Source organism: Salvelinus alpinus, chromosome 29 (genome assembly GCF_045679555.1).
Source record: "Salvelinus alpinus chromosome 29, SLU_Salpinus.1, whole genome shotgun sequence".
NCBI classification, from domain to species: Eukaryota; Metazoa; Chordata; class Actinopteri; order Salmoniformes; family Salmonidae; genus Salvelinus; species Salvelinus alpinus.
In genome coordinates this window covers 44,574,396-44,593,377 of record NC_092114.1, presented here as the reverse complement: position 1 = coordinate 44,593,377, position 18,982 = coordinate 44,574,396, and the positions used below count along the sequence as shown (strand labels likewise).

The following is an 18,982-nucleotide window of genomic DNA, read 5'->3' as shown; positions in this document are numbered from 1 at the left end:
CAATCAGGCCTTTATGGTAGAGTGGCCAGAGGGAAGCCACTCCTCAGTAAAAGGCACATGGCAGCCCACTTGGAGTTTGCCTAAATGCACCTAAAGACTCTCGGACCCTGATAAACAAGATTCTCTGGTCTGATGAAATCAAGATTGAACTCTTTGGCCTGAATGCCAAGCGTCACATCTGGCACCATCCCTACGGTGAAGCATGGTGGAGGCAGCATCATGCTGTGGGGATGTTTTTCAGCGGTAGTGACTGGGAGACTAGTCAGGGTCGAGGCAAAGATTAAGGGAGCAAAGTACAGAGAGATCTTTGATGAAAAACTGCTCCAGATCAGGACCTCAGACTAGGGGCAAAGGTTCATCTTCCAACAGGACAACGACCCTAAGCACACAGCCAAGACAACGCAGGAGTGACTTCCAGACAAGTCTCTGAATGTCCTTGAGTAGCCTAGCCAGAGCCCGGGCTTAAACCTGATCAAACATCTCTGGAGAGACCTGAAAATAGCTGTGCAGCAACGCTCCCCATCCAACCTGACAGAGCTTGAGAGGATATGCAGAGAAGAATGGGAGAAACTCCCCAAATACAGGTGTGCCAAACTTGTAGCATCATACCCAAGAAGACTCGAGGCTGTAATCACTGCCAAAGGTGCTTCAACAAAGTACTGAGTAAAGTGTCTGAATACTTATGTAAACGTGATATTTCAGTTTTTTTTAAGTCAGAGCACAACAAAACGTCAAGGGGTCTGACTACTTTCTGAAGGCATTGTATATGGTTAGCTGAACAACTGAAAACCAGCTCACTTCAAAAACTCCCAACCTAGGCCAAGATAAATAAATAGTTCAAATGTATTTATTAAACTACAAGCCCTTCAGATTCGACAGAAGAAATTCATCATTATGTTTTATTCACAGTAAATGGTAATCAATTGGGTCGCAAATTTGCCTGACGGTAATATTTGTCTCCTATAATTGCATACATGTAATGTTGTTCAGCCAACGCAGGCAAACAAAAAGCTTAAACTTAATTAGCAATAATTAAAGTAGAGCACAGCAAAACTGTTTCAAATATGTTGACGAGGCCAGACAGATTTCATCATAATCATGTGTAAGTAGAAAAGGACATTTACTGAAGTAAATGTGGTCTGCTTGAAATATTTAAGGTTGTGAAATAGTAGTAGCAGTGGTAGGGACGGCAGTAGTATTGTTAGTAGTAGCAATGGCAGTAATATGGTTTTCATAACCTATGTGTTAGTTATAGTGATCTATTTTGGGGTGGTTTATGTGTGGAGTTATTACAGTGGGTTATAGTGGGCTAGCATAGTAGGCTGGAGTGATTACTATATCATCATAAGCCATATAGCTCTCTAAAGGTTTTAGTTTGAACATTCTGAAAGTTTTGTGGCAGTGATTTCAGTTTTGAATGTTGAAGCCTGGATTCTGCCATTGAAATGAATGGGGATATAACAAGCTTTATTGTTTATGAAGTAGGAATGCTGTGTTGAAGGCATCTAAGTTATGCCAGCGTTGGGGTGGTGTTTGTAGCAGTGGTCATAGTTGTGTGATCAGTAGTTGTGTGGTTGTGTTGCGGGGTCTTTGGACAACCATACCCATGACATGATGCAGCCACCACCATGCTTGAAAATATGAAGAGTGGTACTCAGTGATATGTTGTGTTGGATTTGCGTCAAACATAATGCTTTGTACTCAGGACAAAAAGTAATTTTAGTTGCAATTTTCTTTTGCAGTATTACTTAAGTTGAAAACAGGATGCATTGTTGCAAACAGGATGCATGTTTGGAATATTTTGATTATGTACAGGCTTCCTTCTTTTCACTCTGTCATTTAGGTTAGTATTGTGGAGTAAGTGCTTGTTGATCCATCCTCAGTTTTCTCATATCACTTCCATTCAACTCTGTAACTGTATGAAAATCACCATTGGCCTCATGGTGAAATCCCGGAGCAGTTTCCTTCCTCTACGGCAACTGAGTTAGGAAGGACACCTGTGTCTTTGTAGTGACTGGGTGTATCGATACACCATCCAAAGTGTAATTAGGAAGGACACCTGTATCTTTGTAGTGACTGGATATATCGATACACCATCCAAAGTCTAATTAGTAACTTCACCATGCTCAAAGGGATATTCAGTGTCTGCTTTTTTAAATTTTACACATCTACCAATCAGTGCCCTTCTTTTTGGTCTTTGTGGTTGAATCTGTCAGTAATTGTGTAGTTGTGGTTAGTAGTTGTGTTGTTGTGGTCAATATTTGTGTGGTTCTGGTCGGTAGTTGTGTGGTCAGTAGTTGTGTGGTTGTGGTCGGTACTCAAGCCCACTATTCCAGACCAGTCTGCACATTTAAAGTGTGAATGCTGTTTTAATCAACAGTACCAGTGCCCGTCTTGTTTTGGTGCTGGTAGCTTTAACAGTTCAAGAACAGTGACACATCCAAATATTTGGGGTTATCCCAATCACATTGTATGAACATTTAAAACTGTTACAGTTCAAAAATGATGAACGGTATCAAAAAGCCGTGTACGGGTCTTTCTATAAACTAGGGTACCAGTGAGCATTTCCTGTAGTGGACAACTGTTAGGAGCTGTTACTAAGTCATTCATAATAATTTGTCTTCATGTGAATACATTAAGATATAAAAGGGTAACATAGATACGATTTGATTTAATTCATAAATGATATTGAATGTATCTCCCTATGCTACAGTTTGAAAACAATGTAATGGGCACACACATCCACCATAATGTATGCGATTGCAAAATCCAATGATTCAAACAGAAAGAGTAACTTTCGTATGATTTAATAAAACAAATCGATATTGTCATTAACAGGGCATTTTCAATAATTACGCGTAATAGTTGTTTCATGTTTTTCTGTCTCGCCGTTTAGTTACGTGGGGACGTTCTCACGCAACATCAGCCGATTCAAGAAAGGACTTTCTGAATGACAGTCAAGTGATAAAGAGCTTGTGTGACACTGCACACGATTTAACAACAGCCAACTTTGATATTTTGACATCCAAATGTGGGTGAGGTTAAATGTGGAATGCCTGGTCAGGTGCACAGCCAACACTTCCTGTCCTTTCAAAGTAGGACGTTACCCTTCTAACTCCATTCTAGTCATCTCTTATCTCTTAATAAATGTATTAATATCGTGCCACAGTGCCTAGATGAGGTACGATTTCCACATTTCTTCATAAGATTTAGTGTGTATTGACTTATTAATGAACTGCTGTTACTGTAAACGGTTAGCTGACTGGTATAGCCTAGCTAAATAGTTATCCATTGGTAATGTTATTAAATTATGCTATACAGAAAAAACAACAGTATCTATTGTTAAACAAAAGATATGCCCTGGCTATATTTAGTCAGTGGTTGCACATCTAACTAGCTGGAATGAAGCAAGGGTGTGAATAGTAGACATGTAAATATATCCTTTCACTGTTTACAGCAGGTCTCCAGCTACCCAGACTTGCCTGATCAGCCTGCTAGGGCGCCGTGGTTGTGTCCAGTTTACACCTGTTCAAATCTGTGTGTGTATAGCAAAGGAATGAATAAACAACTAACTGATGCCTCAAGTGTCGTTCTGTCCAGAAACAAACCCTGGCCCCTGGCCCCTAGACACTTGTGGAGAATTGGGAAATACCACCAACATTCAACCAAGTCTATCAGAGGGTAAGGTGGAGATCTCACAATGTTACCACCCATCAATTCCTCTCCGATCTCCACAAATGTCTAGACTCTGAGCAGTAGGGGCTAGGGGTTGTTTCTGGACAGGCCATGACTGCTATGGTAGCTCCGTCAGTCAGTCTGGCACTGTCAAAATACAAATAAAAGTGGTCAAATACTTGCTTCCTCTGTCCTTGGGAAAATCTCAATTGCATTTTCTTAATTCGTTGCATCCTCTCTCCTCGTTTCCTTCTCAAACCCGATTGGCTGAGAAGGTCAGAAGTCCCTCCCCTCTCACCTTCTTATCCAATGAGTTTTGAAAAGGAGGCGAGGACCGAGAATGTAAGGAATGAAGGAAACGCAATTCAAATTCCCCCCTTGTTTCCTCCGTTCCTTACCTCCCCCTCAAAGCACATTAGGGGGGAGGAGGCAACGTTCCTCCCCTCGGGCTCCAATGCACTTTCAAGGAGAGGCAAGGAGTGGAGGAAACAAGGACAGAGGGAGCAAGAATGTGATGTCTAGTTCACACCCACACACACATACACATTCACTGCTTGAAGGGTATACTGATTATAATGATGTCGTTATTGGTTATTATTATGGACAATTATTTTGTTGACAGAACCCATTGTATTATATTATTGTATTAAATTATTATATCAACTATAAAAAAATATATATAGAAAAGCTGTTTTATCTTTTTCATTGTTCTGGAAGGTTTAGCATGGCTATAAATGATAGAGAAGTGAACTAAAGCACAAACAGACCTGGCTACTAGGCATAATAAAGAAACATGCGGTGTCCGTGTGACATTTTGAATGACGTGGATGTTTCGTTGTTGCTAGGAGTTATGGTCTCATTGTGCCTACCTAGACTCTTAATCCTGGTACTACACATGTGAAGCTGGGAGAAAATGATATTTAATTGTATATCAAACCATTTTGAAATGTTGAGCCTGATGTCACACATTGGCCCCTTTTTATTTATAGATAGACCCATGCAGGCAACCTATTCCAGACCGGTCTGCAAGTTTTAATGTTTGAATAGCGTTTGTAGCTTAAACGGTGGAATACTACTTACGACCAGAATGTTTCCAATTGAAGTCTAGGGCCATTGAAATGCATTAGGATTTATGTAAATATGGCTGTAGTGTGAAAAGTATGAGTGGTATCAAGAAATAGTTTTTCAAGCAATCTGGATGTGAATTTTTGTGTTGATGGCTTTTACGGTTTTGGCGCTACAGGTGGCTGTGGAATGATAATAAAAAGTATGAACAGCTTCTAAAATTCTATTAAAATCTATTAATTCCTCAGGCTACTGTCAGTATTTTACTTAAAAAATAGGGCACATTAGCATTAGCTCAGATTGATGAGCTATAGATTTCACTGGAGCCCAAATCAATCCTCAGAGATGATTAAGATAAACTATATTCTTACATGTCATGCTGATTAGTGTTGAATATTAATATTATAGAATACATTTTTTTAATGTTTTGATTTGTTTAACCTTTATTTAACCAGGAGAAGCACCTTGAGACACAGTTTTCATTTGCAAGGAAGACCTAGCCAAGGCAGCAGCAATGGGCTACAAGAGAACTTCAGGATGCATAGCATATATGCATAGCAAGTTCTCAGTTCTGGAGCCTGGACTTGGGAAGGGTTTGCACCAGGTGGAAAGTTATGAAACAGTTGTAAGAGATTGCATATATAACAAACAAAATGTTCAAACTTTGCATCACGATGCAAACATTGGTACAAGCAATAGTTACATCTACAGAGCCATGGTAAGTCCTAATGTGCCCTATGAGGGCTCTCTCATTTAAAGACTGATGGGTGAAGTGACGTCCACTATCGGCCTCCCAGATGGCAACCTATTTTCTATATAGTACACTACTTTTGGAGTCCATAGGCGACCAAAATAGGGCTCTGTTCAAAAGTAGTGCACTATGTAGTGCATAGGGTGCCATTTAGGGTGCAGCCACGGTTTCATTTAATAACCAACATAATTAAAAGCCCCTCCACAGAGAGTGAATACACACATTTCCCTTATGAAAGATATTACACTGGGTTAACATGACTTCGCGGCATAAAAACCTGTCCTTGGTGGTGGTGTACTTGGTTAATATTCCAGACACGGAAGAACAGGCACTCACCGTCTGCTCTTTCAAACACAATGGTCCCGCTCTGCTCTAACGGGTGCATTAGCCATTTCATTGACCTGAATTGCTCCCTAGTTACATTTACATATTTACATTTAAGTCATTTAGCAGACGCTCTTATCCAGAGCGACTTACAAATTGGTGCATTCACCTTATGATATCCAGTGGAACAACCACTTTACAATAGTGCATCTAACTCTTTTAAGGGGGGGGGTGTTAGAAGGATTACTTTATCCTATCCTAGGTATTCCTTAAAGAGGTGGGGTTTCAGGTGTCTCCGGAAGGTGGTGATTGACTCCGCTGACCTGGCGTCGTGAGGGAGTTTGTTCCACCATTGGGGTGCCAGAGCAGCGAACAGTTTTGACTGGGCTGAGCGGGAACTGTACTTCCTCAGAGGTAGGGAGGCGAGCAGGCCAGAGGTGGATGAACGCAGTGCCCTTGTTTGGGTGTAGGGCCTGATCAGAGCCTGAAGGTACGGAGGTGCCGTTCCCCTCACAGCTCCGTAGGCAAGCACCATGGTCTTGTAGCGGATGCGAGCTTCAACTGGAAGCCAGTGGAGAGAGCGGAGGAGCGGGGTGACGTGAGAGAACTTGGGAAAGTTGAACACCAGACGGGCTGCGGCGTTCTGGATGAGTTGTAGGGGTTTAATGGCACAGGCAGGGAGCCCAGCCAACAGCGAGTTGCAGTAATCCAGACGGGAGATGACAAGTGCCTGGATTAGGACCTGCGCCGCTTCCTGCGTGAGGCAGGGTCGTACTCTGCGAGTACTATGCATACAGGATAGAGAAAGTAGCATCTTGAAGTGAAGGGGGCACTGGTCAACTGATTGGCTGATGATCAATACATCAAGTGTATTGTCCCAGTGGTAATCCATCTAAAGAGTGATGATTGATTCAAAAAGGGGTGAGGAGCATTGACTCAAGAATAGGTAGGAATTTAATCAAAAAGGGCTGGGAATTGACTTGACTCAAAGGGTGATGATTGACTCGACAAAGGGTGATGATTGACTCGACAAAGGGTGATGATTGACTCGACAAAGGGTGATGATTGACTCGACAAAGGGTGATGATTGACTCGACAAAAGGGTGATGATTGACTCGACAAAGGGTGATGATTGACTCGACAAAGGGTGATGATTGACTCGACAAAGGGTGATGATTGACTCGACAAAAGGGTGATGATTGACTCGACAAAAGGGTGAGGATGGACTCAAGAAGGGGTGAGGTATGACGCCGAGGATGTCCTACAATGAACGCCACACACACACACACACTGTCCTTGACTACTGCACTGTCGTCCTTCTGCACGTGTCGTCCTTTTGTAGGCACAGGCTTTACAGCTCTCCATGAAATTGTCATATTTCTTCATGTGCTTTGCGCGGATGTTCTGTCTTCACAAAATTGCCAAGACCAAAAGGGTAAAACCAAGGGGCTTAACATTCCTTTTGTTACATGCGATGCACAGTATTGACATGCCTGCTCTTCAAGGTCTCTCTTGTTACGTCGGCAAAGACTCAAGGTCCTACTCTCTGCACTGAACATCTCAGACCTTGTGCTGTGGCACCTGAACAGTCCACGTGACCCTTGAGCCTCTTCGGTCGTTTCCCACACTTTTGGAGAGTGTTGCACTCTCACAGAGACCATCAAAGCTTTCGGTGGCAGGCAATGATCTTTCCCTTGCGTGTGTAGATTGATGAGGGGGGGGGAAACTATTTCATCACTTTTAGAAGAAGGCTGTAACCTAACAAAATGTGGAGAGAGAAACGAACATTAGACTTCAATCAGGTAATTTTTTGGGTCGCCAAAAATATGCCTTAACCAGTTTCCAAGTGGGTGGTGCTTCAGTTGACTGGGACGTTGTGATCTTTTTATTATGTGAACTAGAAATACCGCTTCCTCCCTCGATTTAAAGTATTTTGCAGAACGGAGGGAGAGGTTTTACATGATGTGAAAGTTCATTAATGAAGATTTTCTGCAGTTTCACATCATGTATGATCGTGAAACAATTCACCATCCATGAGATGTTTAAAAACTATAGTTCCCTCTAGTTCGCTCTATACATACTGTACTATAGAGCCTATTGTTCTACACAGGTCGATATACAGTACCAGTCAAAATAACTACTCATTCAAGGGTCTTTATATACATTTTGATTTGTTCAACACTTGTTTGGTTACTACATGATTCCATATGTGTTATTTCATAGTCTTGATGTCTTCACTATTATTTTACAATGTAGAAAATAGTGGAAAAAAAAAAAAAAACTTGAATGAGTAGGTGTGTCCAAACGTTTAACTGGTACTGTAAGTCTGACAGACATAATTCACCTGCAATCTGAAAGGCTCTGTCAAGTTTTCTGACTTCAATAGGTCTATTAAACGGATTCTGAGTAAGGAGCTATAATAGGGTCCATACATGGTCATTAACAGTGGCATTCTACAGTACAGAGCAACGTTTTCCATGGTGACGTCAGTTTGCTACCGAGTCGGGGATATGTCAAACAATGGAAGAATAGACGGGTGGGTTGACGACGTCATTGAAATAATGTGCATGCAACTCGGAGGTAAAAGGTTTTGTGTTGTCTTCTGAACGGTGTGAGAGAAAAATGTGGTATTTACCTGATTTTGTTTGATATTAATAGTTAGTAATTTATACTTAACGAATAGGAAGACATTTCTGTCCTGCTAGTGTCTGTGTTTTTATGGTCTCCAACTTTAGTTCCCTGCAGCTAATCTGGGCGTATGGTCACCAGAGATGGCTTGAGCTGACAAATGAGTTGACGACTGCATTACATAGACAAGAATGTGTTTTACTAGGGATGGCTTAGGAGTAGAACAATCCCTCATTGTCTCAAAATCATCCTTGTATCTGGGAGACTAAGCCAGGGTGGGGTTAAGACAACAACCCACGTGCAGATAACGACAGGATGAACCCAGAGTGGCTTATGATGCTCCTTGGTTTGCATGGGAGGGGTTGAACCAACCATGACTGAGCATTGTTAGTGTCAGCTATAAATAGTACTCTGCATTTGTGTAAAGGTTAGGTTACTCGGTCCAACACTCAAGGGTGGGGGGTCGACCAGCCTCATTATTGCAATAATTAATTGATATTGAATAAAGATGATTGTTTGAAGAAATGACAAAGTCTCTCTCACTTGATTAGAATATTCCATGACAATAAGATAGCTTGCAACAATGACAAGAAGCTGCTGTGTGGTGAATCGTAGATGGCTTGTTTCAACTAGATGTATCTTGTTCTTGATACCATCTCTTGTTGTGGTTTGACTCGTAAACTGTGTATTTGAGTCCCTATTGGGCAAATGTATTCATGTTGTCAGTAAACAATTGCAGACGAAATATAGCTTACATGTCAATAATCCTTTTATTGTAAGCCAACCCTGTCTGTTTTTGCCTCGTAGTTGCGCACACATCGGGTTTTGTTGGTAAACACCTCACCCGTCTATATGAATATTCGTTGATCGAGAGCATCCAGGTGCAGCACCTGCATGAACCAGTTGCTTTACCAGATAAGTGCCACGTTCTGCTCGTGCATATCAGTGATTAAAACATTTATTAAAGTAAGTCATCATATCTGTTGTCATTGAAATAGACTATTTTTGTCTGAATGGCATGCATTATATTGACTGGCTTGGCATGTGGACTGTAGACAAGGAGGTAAGGGAATGCTTTGAAGAGACAAAAGAAGAGAGAACCAATTCATGTGCCTGTGGAGACTGCAGATGGAGAGAGAGAGTGTGTGTGTGTAACTGTGCAGACTGCAGAAGAGCAGACACCCAGTAGGTGAGGAAGCCTTACATAGTCAGGGTGTCACAAAGGTGCAGGTTTCCGGTTGAGCCTCCAGGAGATTTGAATGAAAAAGAAAGTTACCTTTGGAGAGGTCCTGGCACTCAACTCTTCACTTTAATTGCCTGCACAGTACGCTGGTGCTTAAGAGATTCCCGTAGGTGTTCATTTTCTCCTATATTCTCTGCAGCTTCCGCCTCCATTAACATTTCATTGACGTCATTGGGAGAAAAAAAAACAGAGCTAGCATCCCCGATTTCGCAGAGACCCGATTCCATTCCCACACACACACACACACACACACACACACACACACACACACAGAGAAAAACCCTGCGTGGGCTGATTGCAGTTATTGAGCACTGCGTCTGTCTGAATGACAGCACATTAACAGACTGAACAAAAACAGACGTCAATGACCAGATAGAGAGAGGGAGGGTCGAGGATGCATAGAGAGCGAGGGAGAGAGAGAGGGAATGAATGAATGACGGACAAATAAAGCCTACTGATCTTGACAGTGTGTGAGAGATGATAGGAGCAGAGAGAAAGTGAGGCTGGATCAGAAGGTGTCGACACACAGGGTCTCCAGAAATGGAAGGGTGGAAGTAAACCCGAAAATCTAGGACTTAATAATTCAATAATATAGCAGCCATGTCTGCAGCCATTGCTGCTGTCGATTGCATCTCAAACAAGAGATAGTCACCAGGCTTCTCAAAAGGCATATGCATGATATTACCAGACAGGATTGATGTCAACACACAGACAAACCTGTCTTACCATATATTTTCATGCAGGTGTCTCATGGATCGATAGGTGCATAAGAGGTTATCTGGTAGAGGCATGGGTGAGGGGAAGAGAATATCATATAATAATAATAATCTATGCCATTTAGCAGACACTTTAATTCAGAACGACTTATAAGTCCCAGCGGGAATCAAACCCAGGATCCTTTCAAGTACCATGCCCTACCAACTGAGCCACACAGGACCACAGAAGAGATTCAATGTGACTAGACAAAACATGGCTAGGAGAAATAAAACATTGCCTCCCAGCATGCCTGCTGCCCTACTGACAACACCTCATACACCTACACTAGGAGAGCACAGAACCGCGGCAAAACCGCAAGCTACCAAGAGAGGATTGTTGACCTTGAATTATGTCACTCTAAGTGACACAGAAGATCCTCAAGGTGCCAGTTTCACAGTGTGGCTTTGGGGTTGTGAAATCTGTAATGTAATCACCACCCAGTTCATGCTGAGGACACTCTTTGATCTGATGGGCTGCTGCTAAACGAGCCCAATACTACGAATCTGGTTTGAGGAGTTAGCGAGGTAACTTTTGTCAACTCTGAGCTTCTCTGGATAACCGACGACACAAAAGTGGGACACTTTTTAGTCCGGTACATTTCTATGGCACCGAATCCTTCAGAACAAACCTGCTCCAGGGCAGGCTAACTCAGAGCTAAATCCACTTATCCTGAATGAAGTGTAAGAGCCAACGCTGGAGTAGAGAAGCAGGTACGGAGAGTGAACATTTAATAGTGCCAGGGAGGAAGAACGGGAGCAGTCGTGACAGTACCCCCCCCTCTAGGGGCGCCACCCAGCGTCCCAGCTGGACTAGCCTGACGGGCCGGCCGAGCATGGGCGCTGGACCAGCCGGCTGGGGCGCAGGAGCCCGGCGAACTGGCAAAGGCGTAGGAGCTTGGTGAACCGGCAGACCTGACGAACCGGCAGAGGCGTAGGAGCCTGGAAAACCGGCAGAGGCGTGACAGTTTGGAGCGGGAGCAGGCGTGACAGTTTGAGCCGTGAGTCGAGGACCAATCAAATTAGATTCCCTCCCTCTCGCAAAGAGTCCTCATTCCTTAATTCTCCGGACCATGTTTGAGGAAGAAAACGGACCAAATATTTTTTTCATTTTGTGTGTTAAAAATAGTAATATTCAAATACATATAACACATCAAATTTAGTAATGTAACAGGATGCATTTGGAACTTCACATGCAGTAAAACCTTCCTATGACTTGATACTATTTTATCAATAGGAGTGGGGGAAAGCAATGGTATGCGTAAGAAAGATGTCACCAGCTAGTTACAGAAAAGCTTAAGTAGATCTAGCTAGATTCGTAGTATAGACTTTTTGTCAGTAGGCGAAAACAAGACGAAACAACGAAAAATGGCCTTAAGGTGGGAAGAACTGAATTGAGGGTCAAAACAAAACAAGGCTTCACTTCAAGTGGCCTAGGGTGGCCTGGTGGTCTAAGCTGCGGTCTCTGGAACACATAAATCGCTGCAACATGGGTTTGAATCTGGCCCACTGCTCTTTCAGCATTTCTCTTTCCTCTCCTATCTATCCTGCCCCACTCCTTTAAAAAGAGAAAAAAGTTTACTTCAGTATTGACATAAAGGAAGTCCTGATTCATCCCCAATCTAGAGTTACCAGCTCTGTGTCACCTGAGTGCGTCATCACAGCACTGAGCGCTGTAATGGGAATAAGTCCCATCGGACAGCTGAGCACTATGCAGTCATGTGAGTCAACAGGTGCAATGATATTGAAATGTGCAAATTCTGTGCAATCATGCATACCAGGAAGGATAGCTATCATCATGGCGCCAGCTAATAGGGATACAAATAAAGATTAAAGAGCAGTTGAACCAAAAAACGATGCATCTGGTTGTAAACGGCCTACGTTGCATCGACATTAGCCAAAACCAGAATTGAGATGATGCACACTTGCATCCCAAGTGCCACTTGTCAATATTCCAAAGTTCAAAACCCATTTGCGAGACCTTCGTGTTCTACCGCGACCTGTTATGTAACATGATTTGTTATGAGAGACTGTCAGACAGACGCGCACACTCTGGTAATAGGTAGTGAGAAAGTTGTAAAAAACAATACGCTGATTTAGCCTAACGTGGCCTGCCTACTCAATGTGCCTGCTAGCTACTAGCTAGCCTTATTGACAAACAGAGATGGAACTAGCTGGTGATTTTGGGCACTGATAAACACTGGCAACTGCACCGCCCGCAACCGCAGGGCTCTCCAGAGGGTGGTGCGTTCTGCCCAACGCATCATCGGGGGCAAACTCCCTGCCCTCCAGGTCGGCTACAGCACCCGATGTCACAGGAAGGCCAAAAATATCATCAAGGACAACAACCGCCCGAGCCACTGCCTGTTCACCCCGCTATCATCCAGAAGGCGAGGTCAGTACAGGTGCATCAAACCTGGGACCGAGAGACTGAAAAACAGCTTCTCTCTCTCAAGGCCATCAGACTGTTAAATAGCCATCACTACGCGGTTCCACCCGGTTACGTAACAGTGTACCTTAGAGGCTGCTGCCCTAATATACATAGACTTGAAATCACTGGCCACTTTAATATTGGAACACTAGTCACTTTAATAATGTTTACATATTTTTGCTTTACTCATCTCATATGTATATACTGTATTCTATTTTACTGTATTTTAGACTATGCCACTACGACATTGCTCATCCTAATATTCATATTTTCCTTAATTCCATTCTTTTACTTGTAGGTTTGTGTGTATTGTTGTGAATTGCACTGTTGGCGATAGAAACACAAGAATTTTGCTACATCCGCAATAACATCTGCTAAACATGTGTATGTGACCAATAAAATTTGATTTGATTTACGATAGTTTGACAGCTTGTAGACAAGTTGTAGACATGTTCTCAGAAATCAGTCTTGAGCGCAGACGATTCGATACTGTCTGCAGTGCACAACTAGCTCTCATGCAAATCTTTTTACTTGAGAAAATACTGCACCAAACACAGATATGTAAATTGCGTGACTAAGAACTCTACAAATGTTGTATTTATTTATCTTAATTTGGACTATTTTGAGGGTAAAATGTTGCTACTGTGAGTCAAGAGGGACAAACAACAATACATGCTAGTGTATGATATACACTACAGTACAAGACCAAAAGTATATGGAAAATATATTTTTATAAAATAATGAATATGGTGTGAGATAGATGACAAATTGTTCACCCCAATCAACTGTACTCTCTATGGCCATCAATGATATGTCCAAAACATAAATCGTTCCCTCTATTTTAGAGCCAGCCCATGTGTGAGGCCTGAATGCGAGCCTGTCCACTATGATTACAGATGCTGCAAATCAATGACGGCAGAAGCTTAGGAGTGGTCGACGCTGACGGCACTCACTTCCGAATGACGCACATCGGAGAGGAAAGAACACCCGGACCACAGGAGAACAGCTGGACTGTGAAAAACATGGCAAAAAAGGTAACAGTGTCTCATAAGTGACTGTGAAAGGAAGTAGAACCTTGATGTGGCACCTGCTAGAAAGTACAAAGCACACACAGCAATAGCCTGCCATGTTGAAAACATGAACACAACATTAATATCGAACTACAGTTCACACAAGGAAGTGCCATATCTGCTTTTAGACTGTGAACTAATCTAACAGTTTCTTTGTCCCGCTACACCCTCTCTCTCCCGAGAAAGAGTAAAAGAAACCGAGAACATGAGTCATTTCACATCAATAGTATTTTTGCTCAGTCCTCCAAAAATAACTCAACTGTTTTGGTCTTTTTTCGTCATAGTATCCCAACTAGAAGTCCTGTATTGCTATGCCTTGTCCACTACACGACTCACAGTCCAGCCAGTAAGGGAAGGGCTTAAGGCGTGCTTCCCATCCTAAACAGTTTGGGTATATACTATGAGGTCATTTTGTGATGTTTGTTTGTTTTTTGATCTTCGGCAAGGTTTTTTTTGCGACTGTTCGTGCACAGGTGATTTTTTTCTTGAGGCAAGCTAAGTTCAAAGCCAACGTCTACGCCCCTTCGTCGGTCATTGGTCAACAGTAGGGCTTCTTCAAAGAACTGTCATTCAACTGTCATCCCCCAGTTTTACCATTGGAATATGATACAAAATGAGGCAATGGTATGCTTTAGGAACATGTGGACGCCTCCGAGTGGTCAGGTAGGCTGTTTGGAGTAATTACAGTTTTCAGTACCAGTCAAAAGTTTGGACACACCTACTCATTCAAGTGTTTCTCTTTATTTTTTATATTTTCTGCATTGTAGAATAATAGTGAAGACATCAAAACTATGAAATAACACATATGGAATCATGTAGCACGCTCTTGGCATTCTCTCAACCAGCTTCACCTGGAATGCTTTTTCAACAGTCTTGAAGGAGTTCCCAGATATGCTGAGCACTTGTTGGCTGCTTTTCCTTCACTCTTTGGTACAACTCACCCAAAACCATCTCAATTCGGTTGAGGTCGGGTGATTGTGGAGGCCAGGTCATCTGATGCAGCATTTCATCACTCTTCTTGGTCAAATATCCCTTACACAGCCTGGAGGTGTGTTGGGTTATTGTCCTTTTGAAAAACAAATGATAGTCCCACTAAGCGCAAACCAGATGGGATGGTGTATCGCTGCAGAATGCTGTGGTAGCCATGCTGGTTAAGTGTGCCTTGAATTCTAAATAAATCCCAGACAGTGTCACCAGCAAAGCACTCCCACACCATCACACCTCCTCCTCCATGCTTCATGGTGGGAACTACACATGCAGAGATCATCCGTTCACCTACTCTGCATCTCACAAAGAGACAGTGGTTGGTACCAAAAATCTCAAATTTGGACTCAAACCAAAAGACAGATTTCCACTGGTCTAATGTCCATTGCTCGTGTTTCTTGGCCCAAGCAAGTCTCTTCTTCTTATTATTGGTGTCCTTTATTAGTGGTTTCTTTGCAGAAATTCGACCATGAAGGCCCGATTCACGCAATCTCCTCTGAACAGTTGTTGAGATGTGTCTGTTACTTGAACTCTGTGAAGCATTTATTTGGGCTGCAATCTGAGGTGCAGTAAACTCTAATGAATTTATCCTCTGCAGCAGAGGTACCTTTGGGTCTTCCTTTCCTGTGGCGGCCCTCATGAGAGCCAGTTTCATCATGGCGCTTCATGGTTTTTGCGACTGCACTTGAAGAAACTTTCAAAGTTCTTGACATTTTCCAGCTCATTTATAATATAATTTATGATAAATATTACTGTTCACTACATTCTCACCTCTTGACTTTTTCCCCATTTTGTTGTGTTACAGCCTGAATTTTAAAATGGATTACCTTTAATGAATTTGTAAACATTTTGAAAAACGTAATTCCACTTTGACATTGTGGCTTGTCAAAGTCAAGCGCAGAATTTCAAACACCAATTCAACCACAAAGACCAGGGAGATTTTCCAATGCCTCGCAAAGAAGGGAACCTATTGGTAGATGGGTAAACAAATAAAAAGCAGACAGTGACTATCCCTTTGAGCAATGTGAAGTTATTAATTACACTTTGGATTGTGTATCAATACACCCAGTCACTACAAAGATACAGGTGTGCTTCCTAACTCAGTTGCCAAACATGAAAGGATCCGCTCAGGGATTTCACAAAAAGGTAAATTGTGTCTTTAATACAGTTAGAGTTTAATGGCTGTGATTGGAGAAAATTGAGGATGGATCAAAAACATTGTAATTACTCAACAATACTAACATAAATTACAGATTGAAAAGGAAGCCTGTAGAGGATAAAAAAAATATTCCAAAACATCAATCCTGTTTGCAATAAGGCACTAAAGTAGAACTGTTAAAAATGTGGCAAAGAAATTAACTTTATGTCCTGAATACAAAGCGTTATGTTTGGGGCAAATCCAACACGACACTCAAATTTTCAAGCATGGTGGTGGCTGCATCATGTTATGGGTATGCTTGTCATTGGCAAGGACTATGGAGTTTTTTAGGATAGAAAGAAACGGAATAGAGCTAAGCACAGGCAAAAAACTAGAAGAAAACCTGGTTGTCTGCTTTCCAACAGACACTGGGAGATAAGTTCACCTTTCACTGAGAAAATCACCTAAAACACAAGGCCAAATATACACCAAGATGACATTGAATGTTCCTGAGTTGCCTAGTTACAGTTTTGACTTAAATCAGCTTGAAAATCTATGGCAAGACTTGACAATGTCTGTTTAGCAATGATCAACAACTAACATGACAGAGCTTAAAGAATTCTAAAAAGAATCATGTGCAAATATTGTACAATCCAGGTGTGCAAAGCTCTTAGAGACTTACACAGAAAGACTCACAGCTGTAAATGCTGTCAAGGTGATTCTGACATGTATTGATTCAGGGGTGTGGATACTTTTGTAATCAATATATGTATATTAGTGTTTTTTTTTTTTTGTGTACATCGTTGACAAAAAATTACAATTAAATCAATTTTAATCCCACCTTGCAACATAACAAAACTGTAGAAAAGGTCAAGGGATGTGAATACTTTCTGAAGGCACTTTAAATGTAATGAACTTCCTTTATGCAACAAAATATTGAGGAGGATTGGGCTGTACCTTAGAAAACCTGGATTATTGTGTCCCAACCACATCTAGGCTATAATATTGTCATTGGACATCACCCAACTCTACTTTCAATACAGGCTACACAGTGCTTAGTCTTTCTCACGTTCCTGACCTGTTGTCTGTTATTTTTGTATGTGTTTAGTTGGTCAGGGCGTGAGTTGGGGTGGGCATTCTATGTTTTGTGTTTCTATGTTTAGGGTTTGTAATTAGCCTTATATGGTTCTCAATCAGAGACAGGTGTTTGACGTTTCCTCTGATTGGGAACCATATAAAGGTAGGGTGTTCACACTGTTTGTTTGTGGGTGGTTGTCTTCCGTGTCTGTATGTATGTGCGTACCACACGGGACTGTAGCGTTTTTTGTTTGTAGTCTATACCTGTTCGTGCGTTCTTCGTGTTATTTGTAAGTTCTCTAGTTCAGGTCTGTCTTCGTTCGTTTTGTTATTTTGTATTATTCCAAGTGTTGTTTCGTGTTCGTCTTCGTCGTTTAATAAATTCATTATGTTTTCTAAACCCGCTGCATGTTGGTCTGATCCCTACTCCTCCTCTTCGGACGAAGAGGAGGAGAACAAGCGTTACAGTCTTACTACTTACATAAAGGCAGTGTAAATTGTAGGTGAATCTAAGGGAACATTTCTTTGCCGCATGATACTGTATTAAATTTCAATTGCAGAACCAATACACGGAATATACCAAACATTAGGAACACCCCCATATAGGTGGCTGGATGCCCTACGGGTGGTGGACCATTTTATTTGTATTTTTTAGGGGGTATATCAGCTTTAATATTGTAGATAGATTGTAGCTCTCCCTTAAGGGGAGCAAGACAAAGGAGCTGATCGTGGACTACAGGAAAAGGCAGGCCGAACAGGCCCCCATTAACATCGACGGGGCTGTAGTTGAGCGGGTCGAGAGTTTCAAGTTCCTTGGTGTCCACATCACCAACAACCTATCATGGTCCAAACATACCAAGACAGTCGTGAAGAGGGCACGACTTAACCTTTTCCCCCTCAGGAGACTAAAAAGATTTGGCATGGGTTCTCAGATCCTCAAAAGGTTCTACAGCTGCACCATCAAGAGCATCCTGGCCAGTTGCATCACCGCCAAGTATGGCAACTGCTCGGCACCTGACCGTAAGGCGCTACAGAGGGTAGCGCGAACGGCCCAGTACATCACTGGGGCCAAGCTTCCTGCCATCCAGGACCTATATAATAGGCGGTGTCAGAGGAAAGCCCATAAATTGCCAGAGACTCCAGTTACCCAAGTTATAGACTGTTTTCTCTGGTAGTGTGAACACCCTACCTTTATATGGTTCCCAATCAGAGGAAACGTCAAACACCTGTCTCTGATTGAGAAACAGACGCCTCACAAGTCCTCAACTGGCAGCTTCATTAAATAGTACCCGCAAAACACCAGTCTCAACGTCAATAGTGAAGAGGCGACTGGGATGCTGGCCTTCTAGGCAGAGTTGCAAAGAAAAAGCCATATCTCAGACTGGACAATAAAAGATTAAGATGGGCAAAAGAACACTGGACAGAGGAAGATTGGAAAAAAGTGTTATGGACAGACAAATCTAAGTTTGAGGTGTTTGAATCACAAAGAAGAACATTTGTGAGACGCAGAAAAATTTTAAATATGCTGGAGGAGTGCTTGACACCATCTGTCAAGCATGGTGGAGGCAATTTGATGGTCTGAGGGTGCTTTGGTGGTGGTAAAGTGGGAGATTTGCACAGGGTAAAAGGGATCGTGAAGAAGGAAGGCTATCACTCCATTTTGCAACGCCATGCCATACCTTGTGGACGCCGCTTAATTGGAGCCAATTTCCTCCTACAACAGGACAATGACCCAAAGCACAGCTCCAAACTGTGCAAGAACTATTTCGGGAAGGAGTCAGCTGTTATTCTGTCTATAATGGAGTGGCCAGCACAGTCACCAGATCTCAACCCTATTGAGTTGT

General features: G+C 42.3%; 1 long non-coding RNA gene across 1 annotated transcript in view; it reads left to right on the top strand.

The window, feature by feature from the left end:
* LOC139559065 (uncharacterized) overlaps positions 1-18,982 on the top strand; it is a 39,166-nt gene that overhangs the window by 3,164 nt on the left and 17,020 nt on the right. The window contains exon 2 of the long non-coding RNA XR_011671682.1: positions 13,766-13,903. This is a non-coding gene — a long non-coding RNA (uncharacterized lncRNA). The remainder of the gene's footprint in view (positions 1-13,765; positions 13,904-18,982) is intronic.